We start from the raw sequence: 9,894 nt of genomic DNA on the forward strand, positions 1-9,894 counted from the left end.
GCCCCTCCCCTGCTTTCCTATCGTCAGGTATTTCTGGATTCTCATTGGTCACCTGAGGGAAGATTTTGCAACACCCTCCGCAGGTTCAGTGACCTCCGAAAAATCAACATCTGATGAATGACTCAGAGGGAAGTGAACCGCAGTGACTAACATTGTTTTTCTAGAAGACACTTTTTAGTGAATGTTCAGCTGGAAGACGTGCATATATTCACACAAACTGTGGATGCTATGTCCAGATATAATGTAGGTCAAAGGCACAGATTGTTCTTTTTTCATACACGGTTGCATATTTTGCAACTTTTTTTGACTTTCAGTTCCACGAGCCATCTCGGCCGCATATCATTTTCAAAACAAAGAATGCAGAAGTGCTGTGTGTGAGTGTATTTTTGCGGGACACAAACCATATTCAATAAAAACAACTCTATGCTATGGTATGGTGGTGTTGACACTCAAAGGCCCTCAGGGTTGAGAACAGCCTGAAGTTATTTTATTTTTACCAAGATTCACCTGGGAGCGTGAGGCAACACACCTCTCATAGGATCTATATGAATGTGTGTGTGTGTGTGTGTGTGTGTTTGTGTGTGTTGGAGGTGTAGGGGCAGGTTAAACCTACACACCTGCATCCTTTTTATGGAAGCAATAACACACAGCAGACAGTCCTGCATTTGTACAGCGGGGGAGAAACTGTGAAATACCATCACCTACAACTTATATAGTTGGCTTGGCAGGGTCTCAAAGTATGTATGCACAAATGGTAAAGCAACATGGCTGCCATTAGTGGACTTTGTTTGCTCAGTCTGCTCTCATCTCTGAGGTCTTTCCAGTCAAAACAGCTCGAGAATGGAAACCATTTAATTTTGACTGCAAGAAAAATGTTTTTCACAAAATAAAACCACCATGCAAGTAACACCACATTAAATATATGTATGGCACACATAATATACCATAGTATATTACAGAGTATATTATTACAGTGCATCTTTTATTAAGAATCAAAGCTTCTTTAGAGTGCTCTCTAGCCACGCATAGCCACATGCTGTTATTTTTAACACCTTGTATGGTAATCGGATCCTTGTGCCTCCACCCATATGAAATATAGTAAGGGATTAGAAGACAATAGCAACCTTTATGTCAGTCTAAGAAGACAGGCAGTGTTACAATAAAAAGGAAATCCTTGCAGCATACTGATCAGCATGAATCATGTTCCCTCAACTACATTGAGGCTCCGATTCTCTGCTTTATATGTCATGTGAAATATCTGAAGTTGTGAATTCTAAATAGTTTCAATTTGACCTCAGATACAGAACTGATAAAGACGGTCACAAGGTGCGATTTATTGCACTTTGTTCCAGGAGTTACACTCTAAAAGAACACCATGTCAAAGTGAATGCAGTGCAGTGAGATTTCACAATTTTGCAAGCCCACAGCTAAAGTGATTTTTCATGGTCATAATAGAACTCTACACTTTACTATACACAGTAGAAAATAGAATAAAATTCAGTGTAAAACTACTTTCTATTTTTTCTGAGCTTTAAAGAAAACTAAAAGCTAGATAACTGAATGTTTTAACTATTCATGTTCTAAAGAAAACTGTATAAAACGTTTATCTTTTGTGTATGGTAGTTCAAACCACTATGAACTGTAATAGGGTATGTAATGCAATATGCTGATAATAGACAATGGACAATATATCCAGGCACAATGCCTCTCTCTCCACATATGGACGTCATCTAACTCATCACTTACAGCCAAACCACAAAGCAGGGCTGACCCGTGGCAAAGGACCCCACCCTTGTCTGGGGGCTCCCCTGTACGCATTTTTTTCATATTGTACATAGCAATGTTTCTGAGGTTGCATGCAAAGCTGCTGGTGCAGAAACTGGCTCAAAGTTTAACAATATCCAGCTCTACATGTGCACGGGATGATTTCATCTTAAGGGCTCGTTCAGCCTGCTGGTTTTTTGGTGGTTGAGCAGTTCTGTATTATTTTATATGCAAATCACTGCAGTGCACAAAACAACATACAATAGACCTTTTATGAGGTGGGTGGGTAATCATCCCATTCTTGAGTAGGCAGAAAATTACAAAAATGAGTCTTCAACATATTCTTTATTGATTCTGGATTCTGGATAAGTTTTGAAAAGTAAGAATCCCACCCAAAATCCACTAGAGCTAAAGGGAAATTATAAGAATCAGTACTTAACCCAAAATATCTGGAAAAATACGTTCAAATATACCTGTGAAAATATCTAGAAAAGTAATAACGAATAGTTGGCCTATCTATACCTTATTTTTCCTGTGTTTGCTATTAATTTACTGATAATTTCATTGTCTTATTGTTTGTGTTTGGTGCTGTTTTTTATGTATTTTCTTGTTTGGCGTTTAAGTTTTAGGTTACACAAAACTCATCTAGGGAGAGGCATTCCAAAGTAGCTGTGGTTTTAGGCATTGAGTCATGCTATATACTTGCCCTTATTAAAAAAACTTGACTTTGACTTTGAGTCCATTCGCACACACAGTGTGAGTCACACACCTTCATTCTGAGCTGATACACTTTGGGTTGAAGATATGTGGCGGGGGCCAAAAGCAAAACCCTGCCTGTAGGTCCCTAAAAAAGCTACAGTCGGCCCTGCTATTGTGCAAAAAGAAATGCATTAAATAAATGCATTTCTTGGCCCCAAACCCGCACAGAGCATGATGACATGAACTCATTGGAATGACATTCAAGCCGCTCAGAGTAGTGCTGTTTATAGTTCTGCATCAGTTTTTTATGGTATGCTGTACTTAAGTATGTGTTGTGAAGCGAAGGGCATGAAAGATGCAAATTGATGCAGTGAAATTTACGAGGTGGCTGTATTTATGGAAAAGGGCTGCAGTGGCTTGCCAGAGAAATCTAGTGTGATTTTCTGTTCTCACTGCTCGCTCAATACCAGCTGGTATAGTTATGGCTCTGTGAGTAAGCAGGTAATCATTCTGGTACTTGTTATGACACATATAACAGTGCAATAACTCTTGTCAAAGTCATTGATTTGGTCAGAACAGTAACTCTCTCACATGCTACACCCAAGAACTGCACTTAAGAACAAATTTCCGTATCTCCAATTTATTACACTTTATACTTTTACTCCACTACATTTATCTGAGAGCTGTCACTTTCCAACTTAAGATTATACATACAACACATATGAAGAACTTTTAAATTATCATTGTAGAATAGTAAACAACCCAACAGTATGTAGAATGTGACCGTAAACAATTGGCCAATTAATCAATTAGTTGATTATGTAATTATTAAAAAAGAATCTGCTATCAGATTAATTGTTTACATAATTTTTCATGCTTATGCTCATGCTTATATAAGTTTTAAATCACAGTAAAATCTTTGATTTAAAAACTGTTACTAATTGTGATGAGCATCAAGAAAATGCTCAGCAGATTAATCAATAATAAAAATTGTAATTAGTTGCAGTCGTTTAAAAGATTTGCACCAACTGCAGGAATAAATTGCTGCTTAAACATTAATGCATGAGTATAATTATGCAACAATTATATATGATATAATAATAGTATGAAGTATATGGTTAGATAGACTACATACACAACACTACTTTTATACAGTAGTTTTAGTTGAATAAAGGATCTAAATACTTCCTCCACCACTGCACGTATCGACTTGAATGGGTTTGTTGTTGTTTTGAAAGTCATTCAACTCTTCCAGGAAGAAGGTTTCCTTCATACCGTCTAGAAAAAGCCGGACAGAATAAATGTATGATCTTTTCAGCCCCTTAATAATGGTGATGCAAGCAAGATAGCAAATGGAATTTCAAATATACTGATGCCCCAAAGCACTGTGTGTTACTCTGGAAAGGAGTCAGTGATTGTGCTCAGTCAGAGAAAGTAGAGGAGAGTCTAGACTGTAAATACTGTTGCATAATGAATGAATCAGACCTTGTGGTCATATTTAGTCAATATTCTCCCAGACACCTTTTATGTGCTTTAATGTATGCATGTGCTCACTTACAAACTGGGGATAAATATTGCAGGAATACAAACAAAGAGTCAGAAATTGCACTTTTGTCCAATTGTAAACACAAGACATGCTCTGCTGTACCTCTAACAGTCTAAGATTTAGCAACATAAATATATACATATTGTATATGTGTATGTGTATACAGTATATGACATTGTATGTACTGTGTTGATTTGTAAAGACTGTCCACCTATTTGTAAAAACATTTTTATTTAATGCCTCTAAAGTCAGACTGATATGTATTTAATAAAGTCAGTTTTTCACACAGCATGTGTGGAGTTTGTTTTTTAATTCTGTTTATTGGACTGAAATTGCATGTCAGAAAAAGTTTTATTTCATTCTGTTCTGGCTGAACACAGCACCATTTCTTCAGCACTGCATATAAAAAAAAAGAAATAATAAAGAAGAAAACTCAGCATTCACATGGACTGTATACTGTAGTCCCTATATTGTGCAGCATGCAAGCATATTCACTCACAAAATAGTATCAAGCTTTTAGAAAGATAATTCACATTTATGACCTTGCTTCTATACAATATATTAAATATACTCCTGTCATAATGCCATATATGATCCTCTAAATAAGTTCAATAAAAGTTTATAAAGCGCACCTGTAAAAATACAAATTTGAGGGAGTGTTATTAAGTACTGGGGAAGCAGCGCTCACACTGACTTGTGGTTTTCACCGGTCCAGTTAGGAGTGTGTGAAAAAACGGGATGTGTCTATTTTTCACCAACAGTGATCTGATCCACCTTAACTTCCTGACTCTGAGCTAGAAGTAGAAGAAAGTTAAAATGCGGACTATGAATGAGACCTTTGTTTTTACACACAGGACCAGAGGGACCATGTGTGTATGTCATGTCAGCCATTAGTGAGGGTGAAAAGGTTAGGGCAAACAGCCTTGCAAAATTGTTTGACTGTCTGATTTTTTGTGCAGATCGTTGTCAAGTCTGCTCTGTCTGATTGTGAGTGCCCATTTAGAAATATACAAATTGTGCGAAAAGATGATCATGATCAGCAATTGATCAAGTTGAGTGTCTTGCGGCCTGTGTGGTGTTTGTATGTGTCTGTGCTGAGGTCAGCAGGAAGTTCCCACAGATTCACAGAGTGTAAACACAGCTGTCTGGATCAGTGTGTGTGTGTGTGTGTGTGTGTGTGTGTGTGTTAGAGAGGCAATTATAGGATTGGAGGTGGAGTGGAAAGCAAGGGCAGTGAGGTCATTGCTGAAACTGGGAGGGGGGTGGGGGTTGCTGCACCTTTTCAGAGCAGTTTCCATGGCGTAAAGCTGCTGCCTGTCTTCCATCTTGATTTCTGTCTGATCAATATCTGATGTTTTTCTTCCTCCTAAATATTCTGTTTTAATCTCGTCTGTCTTCTCCTTATTCATTCTGTTTCTCTCTCCGTGCTAAATCCATATTATACGCCTAGCCTACTATCTTAGCTTCTAGTTACCCAGAGCTCACTATCGATGGTTTGTCTTGACTCTTCCGCCTTTTCAGATAACATTACTATAAATGTCACGGGCGATCTCTTTAACCACAGGCTTGATAGCAGGCCTGTTAGTGATAGCACTCGCATAGCCTAGTCAGCTAGCATTGCCAGCCAAGGCCCCCCGACATAGAGGGTGTTGCATAGGGAGAGTTCCATTTTAAAGCCCCCTGGAGCAAATTTGTGCTCTGTGCTATTGGGCTGTATAATTAAAACTGACTTTACTTTAGCGTGGGGGTTGAGGAACCTAAAGAAACAGTTGTGGAAAACGTTGGAGGGAGTTGGAGGGTTAATGTGCGGAGCTGGGCGTAAACAAGAGGGCTGGGCTCTGTTTGGGGTTCAGTATCTGATAAGAAGACAGATTAGGGGAGTGGTCACAACCTACAGACAATACAGGAACTCACAAATAACTGTTTGTGTTAGGAACGCAGTAGCACTGTTCCAGGACCTTCATATTACATATTATGGCCTGAGTGGATATTAGAGGGAACCTGAAGATTTCGATGGAAAGTCTTTACAAAAAGACTGTAGAAAATACAAACTCATGGGAGAGAACGCATTCCTCTTAAGATGCAAAATGGGTCTAACAAAGTCTTGGTCTCAGTCTGTGTCTTCCAAAGCCCTAAATTGTACATCGGTGGTCTCACGGTCGAATCCAGGACTGTTGTTGAGGATTAACAATCTCAGATTTCACCATGTTTCTCTCACGACTGTCAACTCCTATTTGAGACTGCCCAAAATTGCACATTCTAAAGGCCTCTGTGGGGAAAAAACATCAGGGACAGCATGAACGCGTTAAACGTGCCTGTGTTTTTGGTGAACGGTGAACTGAACGTATCCTTATGAATCCTTATGAACGTGCATGTAATAAGTGCTCAGTTTAAACTACTGAAATAACAGAAAGGAGTACACATTATGAAGAAAGGCAGGAAACAATACCAGGAGGAAATGAAGTTTAACTTTAATTCAGTTATTACATCTGCACACCACTGAAGAGAGATGAAAACAGAACAGTGGAAAGCCTGCTCACTAAGTAAATGATGATCACAAGAAAACATTAACAAAGGCAGAAAAGTTCAAAAGGCGGAAAAGTCAAAGTTCTGTCACCCAAGTCAAACTGTGAATTGTTAATTAATTAATGTTAATTGAACTGAACTTTGAGCTAGCTGGTGACAGCATAATGTAATGGAGATGGAATGAGTACTTTTGTGTTTTAGTATTGTGCTTAAATTAAAGAATTGTAAATATACATATATATATAATGGTTAAAAAAACCCAGCCCAATCTATAATAACTCTATGGTTATTTACCAGGCAGCTGTAGCTCAAGTGGGGGAGCGGGTTGTTCATTAATCATATATTAAACTGATGTTAAAATTATGTGGATTTCACCTTTAAAGTCTATGCAACAAAATAAGAAGGTTTCATGCTTACTCAATGAGCGGAGTGAGGACAACAGCACTGTGCTCACCGCTGGCCAGAAACTATTACGCAAAACAGTCATATAGGATCATAGGCTGCTGTAATATAACCTCTGGCCACCAGTGGTCATGATGACATATATGATGTCTGATATTCTTAAGTTTCAAGCGGCTGAATCATGTATATTTGTGGGTGCAGAGACAGATAAAGTGCCTCTTCAGGTTTATGCGGTATATGAGTTTGTGCAGAGACAAGAGAGCATTTTTATAAAGGTCAGGACTCAGATGTGATGGTCACTGAGGAATTCTTGGTCAGCTGACTCATAGGGGTAGAGGTTGGGGGATGGTACAGTGCAGGAGAGGATAGTGCATGGGAATGTGTCGGTGTGTGTGCATTTTGGTATGCGGTGAGCAGCAGGGGTAATAGTGTTTTGCTTTACAGTCACAGGGACAGGTTAGCTGTGGTATGTAATTAAGGCCATGGGTGTTTTAGTCACAGACGTAAAGCACCACAGTTACCAGGAAATGCATTTTCATCACAGGCTTCATGTTAAGTAGCAGAGAGGAGAGCTTGTTTTGGAGCAAACAGAAGACCAGTGATTTGGTCATGGGTGGAAAGGGCAGAGGTCAGAGGTCACACCGAGGCAGCAGGGGAATTAGAAAGTTGAGCTGTTCAGAGGTTCTTTGAGAGGCGAGCACCTTTGTTTAGCGGGCAGATTTATTTTGGGAAGCAGGCAGAGGGGGAGAACAAAAAAAGCTCAACTTTTTCTATACAGAAAAAATAAATAAATTACCCTGCACCTCTCTTGTTTCCTGAGAGCGGGTGATCCTCATAGTCCTCTTGTGTTTATACAGCTTTGCCCTCCGGCTCCCACGAGATGTCTCATCATTAGAAGTTTATGCGATGGAAGATATTCTATGTTCATACATAATGCATCATATAGCGTGTCTTATATAAGACAAGTTGGAGACGATCCACTCCCACAGCTCCTCTCTCAGCGCAGAAAACACGGGCGCTCAGAGGAGGTTCAGCCTACACACGAACGCTGACGAACATACGCTTTTGAAGGCATCACAGGCACATACCTCTCTAACTGCACGCAGGGAAACAATAACATATTGATATGCAAAAGCCCACATAACGGGTCACATGCAAGAATCTATAATGTGAAGCACAAGCAATATCTACACAGCTGCCAAACTAATGCTCTCCCTTACATAAACACACATGGGGATATGAAATGTCAGAGGGATGTCGTGCACAGGGCTCAGAGGAGATCAGAGGGAGAGCACCACGGTATTTTTTTTCATTTACTGGGAATAAGGAAGAGCTCTGTGTTGAGGGGAAGTCAGAAGGTCAGAGGGACAAACCTTAAGAGGAGTCATGTGCAACATACAAGCTCGAGTCTATGTGTACCAGTGACTAGTCATACACTAATGACAGTGAAAGTGTCAGAGCTGCTGGATTACTGTACTATGTGAGAGTGCATTTAAATAGAGAGTGACAATGTCAATGTATTTGAGTAGGAGGAAAAAATTTCCTCATCGCGTTCTACGAGGTTAAGGCGTAGGTCGAGTGCATCCTGTTGTGTTGCAGCAGACCACCAGTGGAAAATCGGTCAAATGTACAAACATAATGTATGTATGCCATAATAGAGCCTTGAAATCTCTCACATTCACACTCTCCAACAATACACACAGTGTGTAATTTTAAGACATTTTCTCATGTCTGTAATATAAATTATGTCATTTAATTCAATTCCTTATTTGAAATGGACCACACTTACACTGATTGTACACTCAAGAGATGAATACTAACTATATATTATATATAAATACTGCTAATAATAACCCACACAGTACAAGCAGGTGGTTACATTGCTGACTATGTAAACAGACGAGAAGGAGACAGGCCTCTGATGTATATATTTAGTCTACTGTATTGCCGAAGCACAACTTGAAACACAACAAATACTGCACATACTGTACTACAAAACACAGGATGCACAGGCTGAATTAATGAGGCAATGGCGCCCTCTGCCTGTCAACTTAAAGACACCTGGTTTCTTGTAAAACATGTAACTGAAGTGATGAGACACGAACCATTGAGATTTTCTTACCTATCAGAACAAGCAGAGAAAGATGTGTGAGACATTTCATAAAAAGGTTGTGTTAATGTGTATAATCTTGCAATAACAGTTCATTATTCAATTGCTGAATGTCTGCTGAAGTTCTAACATATAATAAGTAAGAACATATATCCATAACAGTATAGGTAGCCCCTATTTTATGGATTCATTTCTGAATTATTTCTTGTACAATAGACAGATTTTGCAAGACAACATTTTTTTCTTATTAGTAACAAATTCATAAAGGCAGGGCTCTTTCACTTCCAGGCCTGTTGGAGGGATTCAGATTAAAAAAAGGCAAAAGGACAGACTTAAATAAAGGTGCTACGGGTGCAACAGAAGAAGCTATATTCACTGTCTTTACAACAGAATAAGACAGTGGAAGTAGCTCAGTGTTGTACACATTCTGCACTCATTTCCCATTCATGTATCCAGAGCTTGGAGCATTACAAATGTCAAAGCAGGAGGCATCAGAGAAAGGAAGCAGTGTGTTTTTGGAATGGCATCTCGTCCTCCAGTAAATAAAAAATCTGCCCCACTTTTTGAGAATTATATGTGGATTTTCTGTTTGAATGCAGACACAGCATACAGGCTTTATAGCTTCAGTTTTCTTGAGACTGTCACAGAGGCACTTATGTATGTGTCACCCACATGTGTTATGTTTTTTTTAAGAATTTGTGAAAAACAAACAAAAAAAAAAAACTTAATAGCAACACCTGCTATCTGCACTAACACCTTCAACACGACTGCAGCTTCCAACACTTGGAGGTCATTCTAATGTGCTGTATGCACCCACTACAGTCCTTTATATATATATATATTATAT

The sequence above is a fragment of the Morone saxatilis genome, unplaced genomic scaffold (genome assembly GCF_004916995.1).
Source record: "Morone saxatilis isolate NCDOM2014 unplaced genomic scaffold, NCSU_SB_2.0 Contig10, whole genome shotgun sequence".
Taxonomy (NCBI): Eukaryota; Metazoa; Chordata; class Actinopteri; family Moronidae; genus Morone; species Morone saxatilis.